Source organism: Globicephala melas, chromosome 1, assembly GCF_963455315.2.
Source record: "Globicephala melas chromosome 1, mGloMel1.2, whole genome shotgun sequence".
In the NCBI taxonomy this organism is placed as follows: Eukaryota; Metazoa; Chordata; class Mammalia; order Artiodactyla; family Delphinidae; genus Globicephala; species Globicephala melas.
In genome coordinates this window covers 12,057,978-12,078,507 of record NC_083314.1, presented here as the reverse complement: position 1 = coordinate 12,078,507, position 20,530 = coordinate 12,057,978, and the positions used below count along the sequence as shown (strand labels likewise).

Below are 20,530 nucleotides of genomic sequence, written 5' to 3'. Positions count from 1 at the left end.
GTTGACATAAATGTATTAATCAACTGGAATAAACCTCCCAGATTAAACCAAATCCTGGTGACTTTTATTATGATAAAAACATTTTTCTTATTTTTAAGGTATTCTCCAAGGCAATATTCTATGAGTGAATTTCTCTGTGTGTGTGTGTGTTTACAATCGTTTAGAAAGTGCATTCTATTAAGATGGGGAGTATTATTTGAATAGATTCCCGAGTGAGTGAGGCATCATCAACAAAACCCACTGCACACCCTGAAGGACAAATCAAAACCCCTTAATAGAGGAATGCTTTACAGAAAAGCTGCATCCCAGAAAACAGAGTGGGGATCAGAGTTGTGACTGTCACAATCTCTTCTGTGTAGACAGATTCACTTGAAAATGGAATTGTTTCATTCAGTTTCAGGAGCACTTTGGGTTCTCTCATGATATTTTTTATTCCCTCCTTTGAATGTGGGTTGTTTATGTCGCCTTTCTTCTTATAGAACATAACATTCTTTAGAAAAGAAGTTGTTCCGCTTACTTTCGTATTTTGCTTAGGATTCAGCAAAATGTTCTACTAGGAGAATCATATAAATATATTTGCTCATTTAAACATCTAATAAATATAATTAATTGGATTACATAGATTTGGTGTTAAATGTATTAAAGTCATGACATACTTAAAATATTCTATCTTTAAAAAGATTATTTAATAAATCAGTCTGTATTTCTCATATGTGTGCCGTTGCCAATTTTTCAGATTTTACATTTGCTAAAAAAAAAAATCCTTATACTTGTGTATAGTAGTTTTTCTGATAGAATGTTAATGTGAAAAGAAATACCTTCTCTTTCTTAGTATCTAAGATTTGGGGAAGATATCCATGTTTCCACATTACTAAGTCTATTTCTCTGTAGACAATGTAACGCAAGTCATTACAAAACTCAGAGAAAGCATTACACTACATTACATCATGTAAGGGAGTTTTTGACATTTCCTAACACACAGCAGATTTCAGGTCTTGAGATGCTGCAGCAGCAGGGAGAGTAGAGAAATTCACTAATTCTAATTTCTAAATAGGATTGTGTGAATGCTGAAAAACATTCAATCCCTGCTGCTTCACTTTCATGCTCAACGATGACCCACAAGAGTCTCATGCATATACTTGGCTACCAAAGAAATTCTATGTTTTATATCTAACCGCAAAAGGAACAACTCCCTATTTGCTTACCATGCAGAAGAAGGTAATGGCCATGTCTTTGACACCAACAATTTTAAAAATCCAGGAATATTTTAAGATGCATAATCTATCCTTCAAGCAATCCATGAGCATCAAATATATATATTTGTATGTATATATATAAAATATGTACATATATTTATATATATAAAGTAGTCTAATAATTAATAAACTATTTTGATGAAAATATCCTATGACTTCATATTGTGTTCCTACTGTGTGATGAATACTATATATATGTATATATAGTAACTTTCAATATATATTACATATACTATATAATAAAATTTCATGTGGTAATCATTGCAAAAATTTTTATGAGGTTCAGAAAGATTACTTTGCTCAACATCATTCTACTTGTATTTCTTAACAAGGATTTATATCAAGATCTTTTCCTTGTAAAGACATTTATCTATTTTGCATATTGCTATTCATAAATATTTATATCTAGTCCCTTCAATAAGAAATAAAAATGCAGTCACCCTTGGTTCTCCTAGTAGAACAATGAGTCTTAACTAGGTTGGGGCATATGATAATCAACTAAGAGGTTTTTTTAATAAATAACGAATATGATACCCTCTCCCCTTTCCCCCATCTGGATGTTGATAACCCTCCAGTAACCACTGTGTGTGTTTAAAAAAATATTAGAGTTGACTAATGATCTTCCTCTACTTCCTCACTGCCTCCCTTCCATTTGAGACGCTATGCTATAGATTTCTATTTAGTAATATCAGGAGGTACTTATAAATAAAATTGGAAATGAATCTCCCTGTTCCCCTTTTACCTTCCCTGTATTCACACAGTTATCCTATGAAAAATGGGAGATGTAGAACAATCCTCTTTTCATATCCCCTTTTGCTCATGCATTGCCAAAGAGTTAGCAATGCTGGATTCAAACCGCAGGACATAATTATCTGAGTTCTTAGGGCTAGCATAAGCAAAATTTTAAGAATTTTTCAAATTAAAACAAGATATAAAAATATTAAGATTCATCTTGAAGGGAGACCTAGTAATACTTAGGAGAATAATACACATCTTATTTTACAACATAGCCAAATCTGAGTAAAGTATGTTATTATATGCAAGCCAGAGCATCTTACCAAATACTATTAGTGTTTAATCAATATCTGTCATTTCCTCTATCAACTGTGATTAGGAGATCAAAGAATTTAGAAAAAGAATATTTATAGAGTTCAGATTTCATGCAGATATAAATACTATAATGTCTTTGCCTTATGTTAGATGATGAAATTTAAAAAACTCAAGTACACTCTAATCTCGATACTGACTGTGATAATTAAAGAATATAATGGTCTATAATTATGACTTAAGTAAAATAATTAAAATTATTTAGCTGACATATCAATTCCAGCCAGTGCTTTTTTGCAACAGTCTGCCAATTGATTAAGCATGGTGGCCTAATAGATTCAGTCAGTTTAGGAGAGATATTTATTAAAACAGATTAATACATATGTATCTCTGTCCTGGAGAGAATGGTAAAATCTACAACAATATAATGGAGGACACTTAGAAAGAAATTTTATTAAAATACAAACTAGAGTTGGGTAAGAAAAGTTGAAGACTAGTTATTGGAAGAATAATAGCGAAATGAACTCTCAACTTACATGGGTCCTAAATGAGACTTTTAGGAAATATAACCACTCTGTGAGCATACTGATTGATCATATTATTTTGAGGGCATGCCTAATAGTTTCACTTATGATGATTAGTAAATATGCAAAGATACGTATTTTAAGACAATATATAATCATCCCCGAATTTGGATGGCTTCATATGTGTATAAGTACATGAATATTTTTGTGAGTGAGGAGGAGGGGGAGATGTTTATGTCTAATGTTTAAGAAAATAGATAGTTATCTTAATTGTGAAGGGTTTGGGGAGCCCAGAATAAGTGTGGGTTATCTATCTTATGTTTTCCTAATTATAAGAATAGTAATATTTAAATTTCTTTTCAGATATTTGGTGAAATCTTGAAGTGAGTCAGTAGAAGTTTATTAGCATAAAATGATCTATGTGAGAGGTTTTTTCCCCTGTGAAGAATAAGTGTACGTGGCTGTTTTCATTTCAGTCCACAGGAAAAAAAGGTTGCTTCTGTTATTGTCCCTCCAAGAACAATTAGAACAATCAGGCTAAATATTAAAACATACAATTTGTTTGATTGCATCAGAGTGCTAATAATGCGTTGGGGGTTTACCTGGGGAAGATAATAAGAAAGACCAGAGAAGGTAGCTAAGTTTTACATTTTCTCTGAAACCAATTGCGAATCCTTAAAGTAGTTCATAAGAGATCATGTGGTTGAGCAAATACGTTGACAACAGACTCAAGAGAATTGGTGGAAAAAAAAAAAATTGGAAATGAAGGCATAACAAAGAGAAGTGCCCTGTTAACCAATCCATTTTTAGTGTAGGACCACAAAGCTTTATTCTATGAGTCAGGGTGAAGTGGATAAAAGCCAACCCTTACAAGGTCTAAATCCCAGTTTAGAAGCATCTTAATTTTTGCTATAAGGCAAATATGAAAGACAATGGTCCGCAGGCCAAATTGGACCCACTACTTATTTGTGTACAGTTCACAAGCTAAGAATAATATTTACATTTAGTAATATTTTACATTTAGTATTTTAAATGTAAATGTAGGAAAAACTTTCAGCCTTTTGGCAAAAACTGTTGCTCAGATTGTTGAGGAAATTGTCTCATGGCACACAAAGCCTAAATATATTCTGGTTCTTTACACACAGTTTGCTGACTCCTGTTTTGTGATGATCTGGGCTTGCGAAGCCAAGAGGCATGCCAGGAGCAAAAATAAATCTGTGGAGGAAGATGGTACAATTTGAGGCCTCAAAAATCTCTACCTTTTTTCCCGTAAAAATATTTTCCACTTAATCAAAAATAAAGAGAAAATCTGCAGACTGTACTGACTGTAAACCCAAAGAAGATACAAAAAATATAAACAGATCCAAAGTAGATGCAGATAATTTAATAGTCAGACAAGATCAAAAGAGCCACAATAAATATAGACAAGGTATTAAAAGAAAAAATGAAATATTTGGCAGAAAACTGAAAATTTAGAAAAAATAATCAAATAAAAATCCTACAGCTAAAATGTCAAGAATTGAATTGAATAACTCAATAAATATACTTAGAAGAATATTAGATACAGTTCTAAAGTTCTGTATCATAACTTTTGTTTATTAGTTTGGAGGTTCTACCTTGAAGGCTAAGAGAGAAATATGAAAAAAACCCAGTAAATTGCATATATATACAATTCTTTTTGTATGTCTACAACATACAGATTCTAGTTAAAAAAAAACATTAGAAATTGTACAATATTTTTTACTATTTGCTTTGTATAAATATTTTTAAAAGTCAATATTTTCATATCATATCATATTGGAAATAAGCCTCTGGAAATGATGATTTTACAGTGTAACAAATAGTAATAGTAATAAAGTTAAAATTAAATACATCACAACCGAATTACAATAAAGTGAACAGAAACCGTATTAAAATAACAGTGAAATCCTGTTTAAAGGCATAAAAGTATAAAAAGAGCCACATTCAGGGGCTGCATGTCCGTGGAGGAGGTGAATGAGCAGACACTTAACATCCAAAACAAAAACAGCAGCTAATTTGTGGAGTGGATTCCCAACAATGTGAAAACAGCTGTCTGTCACATCCTACCCCAGGGCCTAAAAATGCTGGCCACCTTCACTGGCAAGAGCGCCCTCCATCCTGGAGCTGTTCAAGCCATCTGGGAGCAGTTCACGGCCATATTCAGGTGCAAGGCCTTCCTGCCCTGGAGATGGAATTCACTGAGGCCGAGAGCAAGGTGAACTACCTGGTGTCCGAGTGCCAGCAGTACCAGGACCCCGTGGCTGAGGATGAGGCTGAGTTTGAGGAGGTGGCTTGGAGCTGTCAGCTACCTGGAAAGCACAGAAGTTATGTGAACTCTTCACTCACAGCCTGTTCTCTGATAGCCATGTCACCCTGCCTGGGCACTTGCCCTTCTTTCTGTCTTAACATCACATGCTGTACAGAAGCCACCAGTAAAGCATTTTCATAGTGAAAAAAGATCTTTAAGTTACACTTCTTTATGTACATGTATACATTGTTTTTAAATGCTCATGAAATAGGAAATAATATCAGATATCCTAGTTTATGCACCTTGACAATCTCAGACAGATGGGGTTGAGTTAGGGAAAAGAGTTTAAGTTCGTCTTTCATAACATTGCAGGGTTTTTTTTCTTGCACTATTTACAATATATTTACCATTTACAATATATTCACTATTTACAATATATTTCAGCAGTTGTAATATAATGCCTAAAAATTTAGAAGAAAAACAACAAGGAGAAATTACACCAATATTATATTGTGACTTCATATGAGTGTCTCGGGATCTAAATATTTTCTTCAGCCTCTATTTCAGGTACTTCAGGGAGATGATGCATCCGCCCCTCTCTATACCAAAGCATGAATGTAGATTGCCTGAAATAGAAAGGTTGATTGCTTCCTGGAGCTGTTTCTCCCTGGGAGATCATCCTTTGAAAAGGTTCTACATTAGAAAATAGACTTCATCATATAGCATTCAAATTTGTTTTAAAAGGAGGAAACATGAAAACAGTTTCATGAAGTAAAGAAAATTTGTTGAAATTATTGTAATCTCCAAGGTATTCTCACACTTTGATTAAAAACATAGCAATTTAATATTAAATTCTTTGAAAATATATCATTTTTGAGAGTAGGGGCAATAGAGTGTAAGTTTAATGTCTTTTTGGGAGGCAGCGTTTATGTTGAATGTTTAAACGTTAACACCACTGTGAGCTGTCAAAATATTCCTTCCTAGCAAGGTTACAACTTATGGTCTATCATTTTCAGTGCTTTCTGTTCTCAATATTACTGACTTGCTTCCCTGCAACATTCTAATGTTTACTTTTAGCACAACAGTTACTTAGTGTCAGACTCTAACACCAGAACTTAAAAGCTATGTGATTTAGGCCAATCTATTTAGCTTCCTTTTATGTAAATTTGAAAGAATGACACTTTCCTTAGAGGGTAATGAGGATTTAATGAAAATTTTGTAGAAAGAATTTATATATGTTGTGTCTAAAACACAAGTGGTGTTTTATGAATATGAATTGTTCTACCTTCCTTTACCATAACTTAACTACACTTTTCTTCATTTTGCATGGACAAACTTAGTTATGGATTACTCCTTAGAGGTCAAAACTACCTCGAAATTCTACCCAGTATGCTGTTAAGATACAGGCTCAAGACTTCTGTTTTTATATATAAATCTTAGGCTTAGGAAGTAATACCTCAGGATCGATGTAAACATCATCAAAAGCTCCTTGTAAGCACTAGGTGGAAGTTCTACTACCAACAAAAATGAAATTTATGTACTATACTCACAGCAACAGAGCAGGATTGTTAAAGAGCCAGGGAGGGCTTCCCTGGTGGCGCAGTGTTTGGGAGTCCGCCTGCCGATGCAGGGGACGCGGGTTCGTGCCCCGGTCCGGGAAGATCCCACATGCTGCGGAGCGGCTGGGCCCGTGAGCCATGGCCGCTGACCCTGTGCGTCCGGAGCCTGTGCTCCGCAACGGAAGAGGCCACAACAGTGAGAGGCCCGCGTACCACAAAAAAACAAAAAACAAACAAACAAAAGAGCCAGGGAAAGGCCCCCCTGATTATTTGTCCCCTGGCTCAGAAATGCAAGTGTTTCACAAACTAGATACCTGGGAATTTGTACCTCTTTGCATAGATGCACCTTCTTGGGATATTCACTTTTACTACATTCCTATCCACAAACCCACTGCCATATTTGTCACTTTCATATTTATATTTTCCTCCCCTTTTTCTAGCAGGAGGATTTCAGAAAAGTTGTTAAGAAAAGCCTTCATAAAATAAATGTCAAAGATCGAATTCTATCTGCTTAGAAAAGGCTCAGATAATGGGGCAGGATAAGAGAGTATCATTCCTTGATCCATCAGAAGAATTCTACAGGAAAGCTATCTCACATAGTAATTTCAGCTAAGATTTGCACAAGAATTATCCCCATTGATATACCCTATATGGGTACAATTTCAATATGCAGAAAGAACAATCAAATATGTTACAAAAAGGATATCTTTTTCAAAAACTTTAAGCTTAGATAAATCTCCATGCTTTGAAGATTGATAAAAAGGAAGAAAAAATAGAACTATGAAAAATATTGCAGAAGAAGGAAAAAACAGCATCAGCCTAAATATATAGGGAATACATAAAATATCTGGAAATTACCCATGTGAAATATAAAGTGTTACATTCATCACTTCATTTAAACCTTAAGATCATCCTGTACTCTAAATGGTTATGTATCCCATGTTTATATATAAGTAAAAGTGTTAAATAGCTTACCCAGAGTTACACAGCTAGCATATATAGAATCCAGTATTTAAATCCAGAGAACCTAAATCCATACTTGTTGCTGGATAGATAGTTGATTTCTGAAGATTTAATTACCATATATTGCTTCAAAATTTTTGACTGGAAGCTATTGTATGCTTATAATTTTATTCTTAGAGAACTGTGTGAATGGTGACAGAAAAATAATTCATCAAATTGACTCATTCAGCAATGTTTATTAGGCAAATGTTACATACTAGAACAACAAATTCTCTCCCCTGTATGAGAAGTCTATCTTTCTAGTCAGGACAATAGGTAACAGCGGTCACTGAAATTACCGTTCTCTCAGTAATATTAAGATTTATACATAATGCCATATTATCAGTACCTTAAGAGCTTCATGTCACAGTCCATATACTTTACAAAGTCCTGGTGTCATTCTAGAGTGGATATCTAGAATGGTACACATTTTGTCAGGCCTGAACCTTCAATAAGTAGGGATGCTTTTTGAAGAAGAATACACTCTTGCACATACAAAATTAAGTTACAAAGTGTGCATTTATTTCCAATTAGAAAGACTATCACACCAAACATAAATTTGGTAAATATCAAAATCATTACAATAATCAAAAAATAAGTTTAATCTCTCATCATTCTGAAATACTTCTGTAATATGTATCCTTAATTTTTGCTTTATACTCTCTGATTGCCTCTTCCTATAAAAATGATTTTGGAAGATTATTTCCATCCTGAGAAAAGTAGGTTAAGGTAGTCTTTCTTCTAATATGTTTGATCAAATATTTTTATCATGATTTACATGCAGATCAGTTCCAAAAGTTTCACAACTAGTTTTTGTTGATGTCAAGTAAGTTTTTAATATTGTTATTAAATTTGGGAAAATTTCTTTCAGGCATTTTTGGTTTTCAAATTTTAGCTGTAACAGATAAAATCGGTGTTTGTGCTGTTAAAGTTCAGTGCCTTGCACACACAGGAATTCTGGTGAATTTTCCTTGTGGTTTCCTATCAAAAATGAAAAAAAAAAGCACTACCTCACACATTTATCATTATAGAGTATGTAATCAAGATTATGATGTTTTGATTCTTGTTTTTGCTAAGTATTGGTAAATGAATATTCCACTTAAAAAGTTTATAAGTGTGAAGATTAGGAGAAATTTTTACACACTGCTTTCTCACAACTAAACATTTCAAATCAAGTTTTTCCCTCTATTCATATTTCCGGTACCAGGTAGCATAAGACACATACATACTGTGCTAAAACCTCTGACTTTCCACATAAATGAAATAACACCAGGTGACACAGCACACGAAGTAGAAGGAAATGTCCTGAGAGTCATTTAAACCCTAAATGCTTAGCAATAATTTACCTTTTCATAGAAGAGACTACAAAATACACTGAATCCCAAGTAAACATATCCTCAAACTCCATTTCACTTGAACTAACTCCAACTTTCCTGTGGACCCTCCTGCATATAGTATCATGGAGGGGAAGGCAAATTAGAAAAATATAGCAATCTTAACCAATTTGTGTAAAAATATTTTGCAAATTTTACAGAAACAAACACCATACTAAGGTCTCTGAAAGAGGAAGGGCTCCATGAAAGTGTGCAAAGGTAGGAAACAGTCCACAATCTCACCCTCACTTCTGATACCAATGCTTGGGTGTCCCAAGACCACCTTTAGTTTCAATAATTTGCAAGAAGGACTCACAGATCTCACTGAAAGCTTAATGCTCACTGTTACGGTTTATTACAATGAATTAGTGAAGGGAAGGGACACATGGGGCAGAGTCCAGGAAAGTTCCACATTTGGAGTCTCCACTTATTCTCTCCCCGTGGAGTCACAGACAGTGATAACTTTCCTGACAACAGAATGTGACAGTAGTCATGGAGTATTGGCAACCCGGGAAGCTCTCCTGAGTTTTGGGATCCAGAGTCTTTATTGGGGCTCTGTCACGCAGACATGGATGACTGCCCATGTGGCTAATCTAAGCCTCTAGCCCTTCCAGATGTGGAGCTAATACCACATGACCTAGAGATATCATTGTCAGACTGTCTTTATTGGCCTAAGGCCCTCATGTAAGCAAAGATAATTTTATCAAGTAGAACATTCCCTGGACCTAGAGATTGTCTCACAATAGCCAAGGGCAAAGTCCAGACCTCACCTTGGGCAAAGTTAAACTCTTTACTGCACGAAATGATAGAACCTGAAGCTTAAGTTCCATAAGTTTCACAGTAAATCTGCCCCTGCCAGAAATATAAGTGATTGTTAGTGTTTGTTGAATGAGTGGATGCTTTCTGTGTTTATCTATATATAGGTCCTAGAAAACCTATGTGAATATGGAAATCAACTACATTATCTGTGATATTAGACTACCATGCCTTGTAGTAGGGGTTGCAAAGTAGAGCTACATGCCTTTCCAGAATCTTCACTGAGGTCACAAATTCTGCCTTCTTGAATTTATCTCTTACACCTTAATATGCATATACCTTAAAATAAACCTATATTATCTACAACTTTCTGTTATCCAAGTTCTATCAGCATGATGTAATCAACTCAGGGATTCAGAATGTTTTTGGAATGGTGGAAACACTAGGTTTTACTGCATCTTAAGTTGTATTGCAGAATAATAGAACAAATACAAGTTTGTAGCAAGTCTCTCAAGATGAAGTGTGATCCCTAAAAGGTAGAAGCAAACTCATTCTAATTCTCTGCTTTGGGGATAGAAGAGGTGAAGAGTGGACAGTTTTGAATTCAGTAGCTGCATGCCAGATGCACATATCTTTGCAATGAGTCAGTCATATAAAGTTACAGGGAATGTGCTAGAATCACAATGCCTGCATCTCTCAAGTTGTCTAGCAAAAGGAAAAGAGTAGATATGCACCATATTGGTACCTATAACAATATTAGAACGAGGTTTAGATTTTTAATAAATATATTTAAATCATTAAAGAAAATAATACATCTTAAAACCTTAAGACAGTTATAAATTACTCTGGAAAAAATGAAATTTGAAAAAGAAGATAATGGACCTTATAAAGACAAAGTATTTAAAAGGCATTGGAAAACGAAGAGAAGCCTTATTAAAGCTGAAGAAAACTTAGTGTACCAGAAGATAAAATTGAGGAAAGAAATCAAAATAAACTATAGAGAAAATAGAGATAAAAATATGGAAAATAAGTTGAGTGGCATAGAATAAGAATAAGGAATAGAAAAAGAGAGGAAATTGCAGAAAAATAGTGTCTGAGAACTTCCCAGAACAGACTGAGTGCATGAAGTTACTGCCTAAACAAGGAAATAAAAATAAATCCATTCCTGCTAATATCTTATGAATTGGTGAAAATAAAACACTCGACAATACCTTAAGAAACTATAAAGAAAAGGAAACACCCCTAACAATGGCAATTAATGTGTAAGCAGTCTTCTCAAAAGCAAAATAGAAGTCAAAAGAATAGAAACTTATTTTTGAATACTGAAAAAAGTTCCATTTTCAATCACACACCCAATTACACTAACTTTTTAAAATAATGAAAAAATCAACTTAAAAAAAAGCACATACAGCACTGCTAATATCAAGTAAATACTATTAAGGCAAGAAAAGCACCATATAAAAAGCCAATATTCTTCATAAAATCCTCAAGTTAGAAGAATAATATAACTGTGTCATGCAAACAATAAAATATGCTATATCATTCATAAAATAATAGATTAACGTAAAAATGAGGGAAGAAAATAGAAGATAGGAACAAAAATTAACAAGTTTTTTTTCTAATAGAGAGTAAAACCTACCCTAAACAGATAATATATATTCTTTCTATTTTTCATGTGTTAATCCAGAGAGACCACCTTAAACTAATACTAAAAACATCATATGAACTCAAAAGAAAAATAGAATTAGAAATCAGTAGTGAAGAGAAACCTAGAAAATATTTCTACATTTAAAAATAAAACCCACACATTTATGCCTGTGTTTGCATACAAACATATTTCTGAAGGCATCAAATTGTGAAGTCGAAAAAATTTAGAATTGAACAAAAACAAAAGGATCCTGTATGGAATGTAATTTGAAGTATACTTTAGAGCGAAATTCATCATTGTAAACAGACAAATTAAAAGAAGAAAATAGGGCTTCCCTGGTGGCACAGTGGTTGAGAGTCCGCCTGCCAATGCAGGGGACACGGGTTCGTGCCCCGGTCCGGGAAGATCCCACATGCTGTGGAGCAGCTAGGCCCGTGAGCCATGGCCCCTGAGCCTGCGCATCCGGAGCCTGTGCTCCGCAACGGGAGAGGCCATAACAGTGAGAGGCCCGCGTACCGCAAAAAAAAAAAAAAAAGAAAAGAAAAATTAATGATCTAAGCATCTCATTCATGAAATTAGGAAAAGAAAAATGGCAGCAATCTAAAGAATTTGATGGACAGATATAATAAATATGAATGCATTTGTGAATATAGAGGTACTCAGAAAGCAATCGAGAGGATTAGCAAATCCAAATTTCCTTGAAAATATGCATAAAACCCACTAGAGCTTTCCTCAAACATGGTACTCATTAGCATCATGTGGAGATGCTTCAAACTTCTTATGCTCAGCTCATAATCCCTAATCCAGCCCTCAGAAGTCTTTAGATTTTCCCAGGTGGTTCCAATATATAGTCATGTGGAAAACACAAACAGACAAAACTCTGAGTTTTGTACTAAAAGAAATAGAGAAAGAAATTGTACTAAAAGAAAGAGAGAGCTGATGGGGTGATGAAGGATGTTGAAAAAAAGCAATATTAGAGAGACATGGAAATATGTCAGGGCAATCGTGATTTCAAATTTAGAAAGCATCCTATAAATAAGTTTATAGACATTCTGAGTTTGTTTATGAACATAAAGAGTAATCCAGCTGTTTAAAAATCCATCCACAAAAAACTTGATGATTTTATAGGTAACCTCGACCATTCTTTCAAAGAATAGGAAAATCTAGAGAATGAAGAGAAAGAAAAGACAAGGGCAACAGGGTGGAATGGGGAGGGAATCTGGGAGGGGGAGCTAAAAGGAGAAAAGAAGAAAATGTCCACAGTTTTGTTTTCAATTTTAAGGCAAGGTATATGTTAATAGGGAAATCTGGGGCAGCATAAGAGAAAAAATTTAAGATTTGTTTAAGAGCACAAATTTAGTAACAATAAATAAAAGGTCAACACACCAAATAATAAGTATGTTTTTTCTCAAAATGAAAAGAAGGATTAAAGTAAGAAAATCTATTAATATAAGTTACAGCACGTGGCAGGGACTGCAAACTGCTGGTATCCACCGGCCTTCTTCCATATGACTACACAAAACCTATCTGATTATTCGACTCACACTTGTTACTTGTCCATGTGAATTAATTCTACACTTTCTCTCCAAGATGTTTAATGGAGATTTTAGGATTTATGCACTTAATTAATTGCATGCAGAATATTAAATGATTTCCCAGAGTAGAAACCATCTACTCTGAAAATGCATTTACTGTCTCTCCAAGCCATGAATCTGGTGTTCGGTAGGGCACGCAGAGTCAGTTTATGAAAAAGAAAACAATACAATCTTTTAAAGTCCTTGAATTATATTAACACATTTAAAACTGAGTTATCTCTAATAAAGAAAAAATGTGTATTTAATGATTAAGGGTACAAAACATTTGCTAGCCCCTAAGCAAAGCACAAAAATGAGCAAAATGATACAAAATGATACATTCTACAGGAAGGGAGAAAGAAGACATGCATATCCATAATTAGAAGAATGAATAAAAAATGTCATCAGTGCTCCTAGAGCCTAATAGTAACAAGTAAAGCTCTTTGTATGGACAGACATCTTCATGGAGATTGATTTGGTAGTAACAGTTAAGGATAGCATTTCCAAGTCTGATTCATATACAATGTTCATGGCAACAGCTATACCATAATGTGTTCTTCTATAAAAACTGTTTTGCCTTGTCCATGAGCACATTGAGTGCAACTGCATGTGCCAGTAATAGATTTTGTCCATGATCCTCTTATGAAGAAATAGCTTTAAATCTTACTGAAAGTTATTGCTAATAAATTATTCATTATAGATGATATGAGAACTACATACACCGGTTAATCATGGAAAATAAGGGAAACTTACATAATGTATGTTTCACTTGTTTCATAAATCAGAATAGTTGAAACAGACATTTAATAATTTAAATAAAAGTATACATACAATTGTATTTTCAAAGAAATCCCATATTTTAATGATAATAGATGGTCTTGGCTTCATTATGCCTGAAGGTTTTTTTTAATATGAAAAGGTGATGCATATATAGGGGCTGATTCATATAACATATTCTCTAAAGTGCTCAAGATATGCTACATGTTTCTGGACCTCTTCTAGAACATCTTTGAAAGACAGTTTGAGATATTGCCTTTATTACTGTACTGTGAGATTTTGAGAGTTTCTATAGACACGTAAAAATTGGAGGTGGTTACCCTCAGAAAGAACAGATGTTTTGACATATGTCCAGATGAGTACTCTGAACTAGAAATTCAAATCTCCTTCTGGAAAACTTTTTGTGCTAACATATGGTAGACAATGAATCTTAAAAACCATTGGCTATGGACTTGACAGAAAAAATGGGATTAGTTAAGATTTATTTACAGAGATTAACCAAATTGAGCATAGAAATGGGTGGAACTGGCTATATGCCTCTGATTTTCAAATGATTGGCAAAAATCCTTTAATCTCTCCAAAAATTCTTTAAATTCTCTGAAATTTACATGCAATATAATATTTCTAAATACATTTCCTATCTGTCTTTGTTAAATCATGTGGAACACTTTCCCTGCCTACAACACTTCTAAGAGGAATATACATTTGCAGACCGAAACTGTGGAAAGAAAGGCTCAAATTTGAATAACTTTACTCTCTTTTCTGCATTATGATAAAAAATGATGGATTCAAAGCATAACAATATCCACATTTAAATGGCGTCAAGCAAAATCATATCATTTCTCTATTGCTGATGATAATTACATATGAAAATACCTCTCCATTTTTGTAGAGTTACATTTATATAATTCAAAATAAAAAATGCGTATTTGTCAGCTATTTTTTTTAAACAAACCCAAACTTATATAGAACATTTATGCATTTAAACAAGATATAAGGCATGTTTTTTATTTCTCCTCTTGGAGAAATGTCATGTGAACATGGCAAAAATAGTGATCTCTAATCATTCTTCCTTTTGTTTGAAGGTCATTTCCCTTGCTTTCTCTTGTTTCATATGTTATATTGTCACTGGACATTAAACATGTTTTGAAAAGCACCAGAAACCCAGAATATACTTTCAACACTGTCTACAGAAAAACTTCAAATTTAACTCATAACAGTTTCAACATGCATATGATATATAATAGATTCCTCATACGCTTAGGAGTTGAAATTAGAGATAAAATGTGAATAATCAGCACTGTTTGGCTGAGAAAGAGTATCCTATAATAGCCACTAATTTGGCAAGAATAATATGTGCTTAAATTATCCAAATTTCCACGTGGCCCTAAAATTAATCTCTTGGGGTATAGGTAATTCTTTAATTCCATTCTTCTCTACAAATCATTGAAAAATGTCCATCCTGTTTTGAACAAAACATTAGGGAAAAGTGTATAAAACTATTTTTACTAGATCTGGGATTTCTGAATAGATCACTGCAATAACGAATAGTGTAGTCATTACTGTTCTGTATATTTTAGCCCAGATACTTTTCCTCACAGACATATTTTCTCCAGCCTGGGATTTTCAACTTTTAAAGAGTGTACATTCAGCGTTCTCTGCTGCAGAAAATAAGAATTACTTTGAAAGTTGCTTTTATCTAATTATAACCATTGTCTTGACAACAACTGCAAACAAAAGTGTTTCTTTTTTTTAATGAACTCATTGATCACTATGCCTAATCTCCATAGGATGGCAAGGCATGTTTATTTTGAATAAATATGTTGAAATGCTTTTAAAATCTCTGATGTCTCCTTGAGAATCACTTTTCTGGATACACTCCATCAATCCCTAATATTCTTCTCCTGCTTCTCAGCTGGTTAATATCTATGATTGATCTTTGGCCAAGCAGTAAACATAGAAATCTGTTTACATTAGTTCACCTAATTATAAATTTGCTTTTCCAGTTATGATAGGACACTTTCAAGTTTCATAGAATTTAAATATGCTTGCTAAATATAATTTTCAAACTCTTTAAAATTTGTGCAGGAATAGTGAAAACACTATATTTAAGAACCACATCTAGATTGGAATGAAAAACCTGCCACTTAATATCTGTGATTTTAGGTGACTTAACCTCTCTGAGACTCAGTTTACTCATCCATAGAAAGGAAATAACAACATCAACTCTTTAAGAGTCATGGTATAGGTAAAATCTCTTAGCACTCAATATGGTTTAGTTTTCTGTTTCTGCTTCCAAGTCAATATCTCCTTACAAAATAAAAAAGAAGAAAAAGAAACATTAACCCTCTGACACCCCAGTCTGAAAAAAAGTCTCTGTGGCATGCTGAACTAAGAATCTAGCCTCAGTGTCTTTTATTTCAATTATATATCCTGGGATTACACAGTTTGGGGATAATGTTAATGAGTTTTCACACACAATAAATGATGCACAAGACAAGCTATTTAGTATCCAAATCTGACAAGTTGATGTTCTGTAAAGCTGCTTTAAGAATTTGAGTGAAAGATAATTGAAACATTACAAGGATGTAATGTTTCCATTACTTCAATACATATGTTAAAATACTAAATAAAAATTAACTGCAGTCTATAGAACCTGATTATATTACTATTACTTCTATTATTTCTGGGCTAACAAAATTAAATTTCAGATTGGTTGAACTTTATGGAAAATGAGGAAGTTTGCTGTAGAGCTGTAAAGAAGAATCATATTTTCAATCACACCACACAACCAAGATACAGCATATTCAAAGTGCTGAAAACCAATGATAAAAAAATAAATCTTGGAGGCAGCAAAATATTACATACAAAGAAAAAAGAAAACGACTTCATCAGACAAATATAACCTGAGAGAAATTGCTGCCAGTAGATCTAAGAAATATTAAAGAATACTTTTTATATCAAATCAATATGATATCAGACAGAAATCTAGATTTGTTTAATAAATAAAGATCTCTGGAAATGGTAAAAAATAATAATAACTACATTTTTTCTAATTTTGACTTGCTTTTATAGAAATTTGACTCTCTGAAAGAAAAATAGTAAAAATAAAGTGGCTAATAACATAAATACAATGAAAATATATAATTAAAAGAGGATAGAGGAGGGCTTCCCTGGTGGCGCAGTGGTTGAGAGTCCGCCTGCCGATGCAGGGGACGCGGGTTCGTGCCCCGGTCCGGGAGGATCCCACGTGCCGCGGAGCGGCTGGGCCCGTGAGCCATGGCCGCTGAGCCTGCGCGTCTGGAGCCTGTGCTCCGCAACGGGAGAGGCCACAACAGTGAGAGGCCCGCAAACGCAAAAAAAAAAAAAAAAAAAAAAAGAGGATAGAGGAATGGAAGGAGTAATTATACTTATCCTGTTGTAAGTTTACCACTGTTTTTCACAGCTATAAATAATGGACAAACAGTGAAGCATGAATGGAATAAAAAAGAAACACTCAACCCAAAAGCTATCATGATAAAAAGAAAAAGGGAACAAAGAGCCGATAATAAGAGAAAAATAAGTTGGTGTAATTAAATTCAAATATATCAATAATTGCATTACATATAAACAGTCTGTAGACCCAATTAGTGATAGAGATGGTCAAATTGGATTTTAAAAGATACAATCTATATATTGTCTATTGAAACCAAATTCAAATATAAAGATGTTGGAAGGTTAAATGTAATAATATGGAAAAATATAATATGTAAATAATAAGCAAAGAAATCTGGAGGGGCTATAGTAATATCAAAAAATAGAATTCAGAACAAGGCATATTACCAGAAAAAAAGGAGTCAATGAGGGAAAAGACATAATAATCCCAATAAAGCTTCAAAATGCATGAAGCAAAACCTGATAGAACTGAAAAGTAAAAAGAAAAATCCACAATTGTAGTTGGATATATTAATACTTCTCTGTCTGAAATCCATAGAACAGCAGATATACAGTAAACATATACAAGACCTGATAAACAGAAGTTGACCTAGTTGACATTTATAAATCCCTCCAACAAACAAAAGCAAAGATACAAATTTCAAAAAGCTTTTGGAATACGTAACCAAAATAGAACATTTTCTGAGCCATTAAACAAAAATCAATATATCTGAAAGAACTGATGATGGTCAAAGTCTATTTTCTGAGCACAATGCAATTATTGTTGATAACAGGAAGATATCTGGAAAAACCCAAATATTTGGAAGTAAACAAATGCTTCTAAATAACTCATAATACTTCTAAATAACTCATGAGATTCATAAGGGAAATTAGAAAATATTTTAATTGAATGAAAATGAAAACATTACATATTACAATTTGTGGGAAATAGATAAAGCAGTGCTTATGGGGATCTTACAGCATTAAACACTTGTCTTTAGAAGGAAGTAAGGTCTCAAATCAGCTACCTAATATTCCATGTTAAGCAACAATAAAAAAAGGGGGGTAAATAAACCCAAAGCAAACAGAAGAGAGGAAATAATAAAGATAAAAGCAGAAAAGATGAAATAGTAAAGGGAAATAATAGGAAAAATCAATTAAAAGGGAACTGTTTTTTTTAAAAGATCAATGAAACTGAAAAATCTCTAGCCAGAATGATCAACTAACTCAAATCCACAAGAAGAAATGAAAAGCACTGGAATGGTACATCTGTCAGTAAATATAGACTATATATATAATGTTTCTCCTCAATTTTATTAAAAGACATGATTACATAAAGCAATAATTATAATATTCTGTTTTTAGGTTTGTAACATACACAGATGTCATTTTTAAATTCAATTTATTTAAACTAAAAAAAAAGTTCACCCATTTATTCCAACCCCTACCCACCACCTCTGGCAACCATCTATATAAATATAAATATATGTAGATTCCATATATGACAAAGATCATACAGTATTTGTCTTTCTTTGTCAGACTCATTTCACTTCATATAATAATTTGTAAATTATATGGCAAAATAGAACAAAAGAGAAAAATGGATACGGAGCAGTAATAGAGAAAAGTTGCAATATTTTATTGGAATTAAGACAGTATTATTGTGAAGTAGATCATAATATATTGATTCATATTATAAATCCTGGAGTAAATAGAAAATCAACAGAGGAATTAAAATGAATACTAAAAATTTGGTTTTACATGAAATGAGTTAAGGAAGAATAAAGGAGCAACAAAGACAACAGACATAAACAAATGGCAGTCGTAAAGCCAATTAATGACTATATCAAGTATAAATGGACTCATCACTCCAATCAAAAGTCAGAGATTTATTTTATTTTATCTCATCCTACTTTGGAAACTTTATTTTCTGTCACCCTATTTCCTTTTTCTTTTTTTCTTTGGGTACGCGGGCCTCTCACTGCTGTGGCCTCTCCGGTTGCGGAGCACAGGCTCCGGACGCGCAGGCTCAGCGGCCATGGCTCACGGGCCCAGCCGCTCCGCGGCATGTGGAATTTTCGCGGACCGGGGCACGAATCCGTGTTGCCAGCATCGGCAGGCGGACTCTCAACCACTGCGCCACCAGTGAAGCCCCCTATTTCCTTTTTAAGAGTCTGCAGAACAGCTGCGGACCACTCAGCGATTGCTCCTCCCATTCCATGGCCTGAGCAGTGGCAGCTGCAGCCCATCTTCAGTGGCATCTTCACTGACCGCTGTGCACTGTGGTTCTCAGTGGGGAACTAATGGGCAGGCACAGAGGGCACCTGCTGCCTTCAAACCAGGCTGCCACCTCGGGTTTAGCAGCAGTAAATTCAGGAGCTGGAGAAGTCCGTTCACCCTGAATTCCTCCTTGCTCACAGCCTTCTCAGCTGAGGCCTGCCCTTCCTTTACAAACACCTGTTGAGGATCTTCGCACAAGTCGAGAGTAGGCGGGACTCCCGCAGGTGCTCACGGGAGAGGGAACTGCGCATGCGCAGAACTTCCCGGGTCAGCGTCCGTCCGTCACGTCAGACCCGCAGAGCGAGCTCCCGGTTGTTGCACAGATGGCGGTGTACATACAGCAAAGAGACTGGTTTGTGTTACACGGAGCAGTGGTAGGCAGGTTCACAGAAGATGCCTTTCACGCCGGTGGTCAGGCCTGGTGTCGGGAACCACCACGAGTCGCGGCTCCCGGAAGCCTGCCGGGCTCCGGTGAGTGAGGTTCCAGGAACGAGGTGACCAGCAGTAGGAGTGGCGTCCATGGCAGCAGCAAACTTCCGCACAGCTCTCTGGCTGGTCTTCCTGGAGGTTATGGTACTGACATCAGCCAGATTTTCAATGGCAGTGATGGCAGAAGAGGACGGCAGAAGCTTCTCCCAGGTTCTCTTCAGATTTAGAGGTAATGCCATTACTTTTTCTTCTTAGATAACTGTCCCATTTGGAAGTCAAGGTCGGTGCCACCTAAGTGGGTTCTTGCTGCAAGGTTTGAGGACGTCCTCCTTCATTTGCAGGACATTAAAGGCTCAGGGCATTGTGAAAGTTTCTCTTTAAGTTATGCTGGGAACCCAGAACAATGCCTTACAGACCGCTGTCTGGGTAGCACAGAAAGGGAAAAGTCAAAGATTTTAAATTTGTAAATTGGACTAAGGAGCAAGATTAAATTATATTGAGTAGAAAAGATATGTTGGATTCAAAGATGCAAACGAAGGCTTACCCATATATTACTATATTCTCTATCAATATGTTAAATCTATCCACCTTAGTTTTGAAAGATATTTTTTAGGGGATTATA

At 34.6% G+C, this 20,530-nt stretch overlaps 1 pseudogene; it reads right to left on the bottom strand.

Annotated features, from left to right (window-relative positions):
- The window catches only part of LOC115867719 (small ribosomal subunit protein uS2 pseudogene), a 121,944-nt pseudogene extending 101,674 nt beyond the window's left edge, over positions 1 to 20,270 (bottom strand).
- Positions 20,271 to 20,530: the final 260 nt, after the last annotated feature.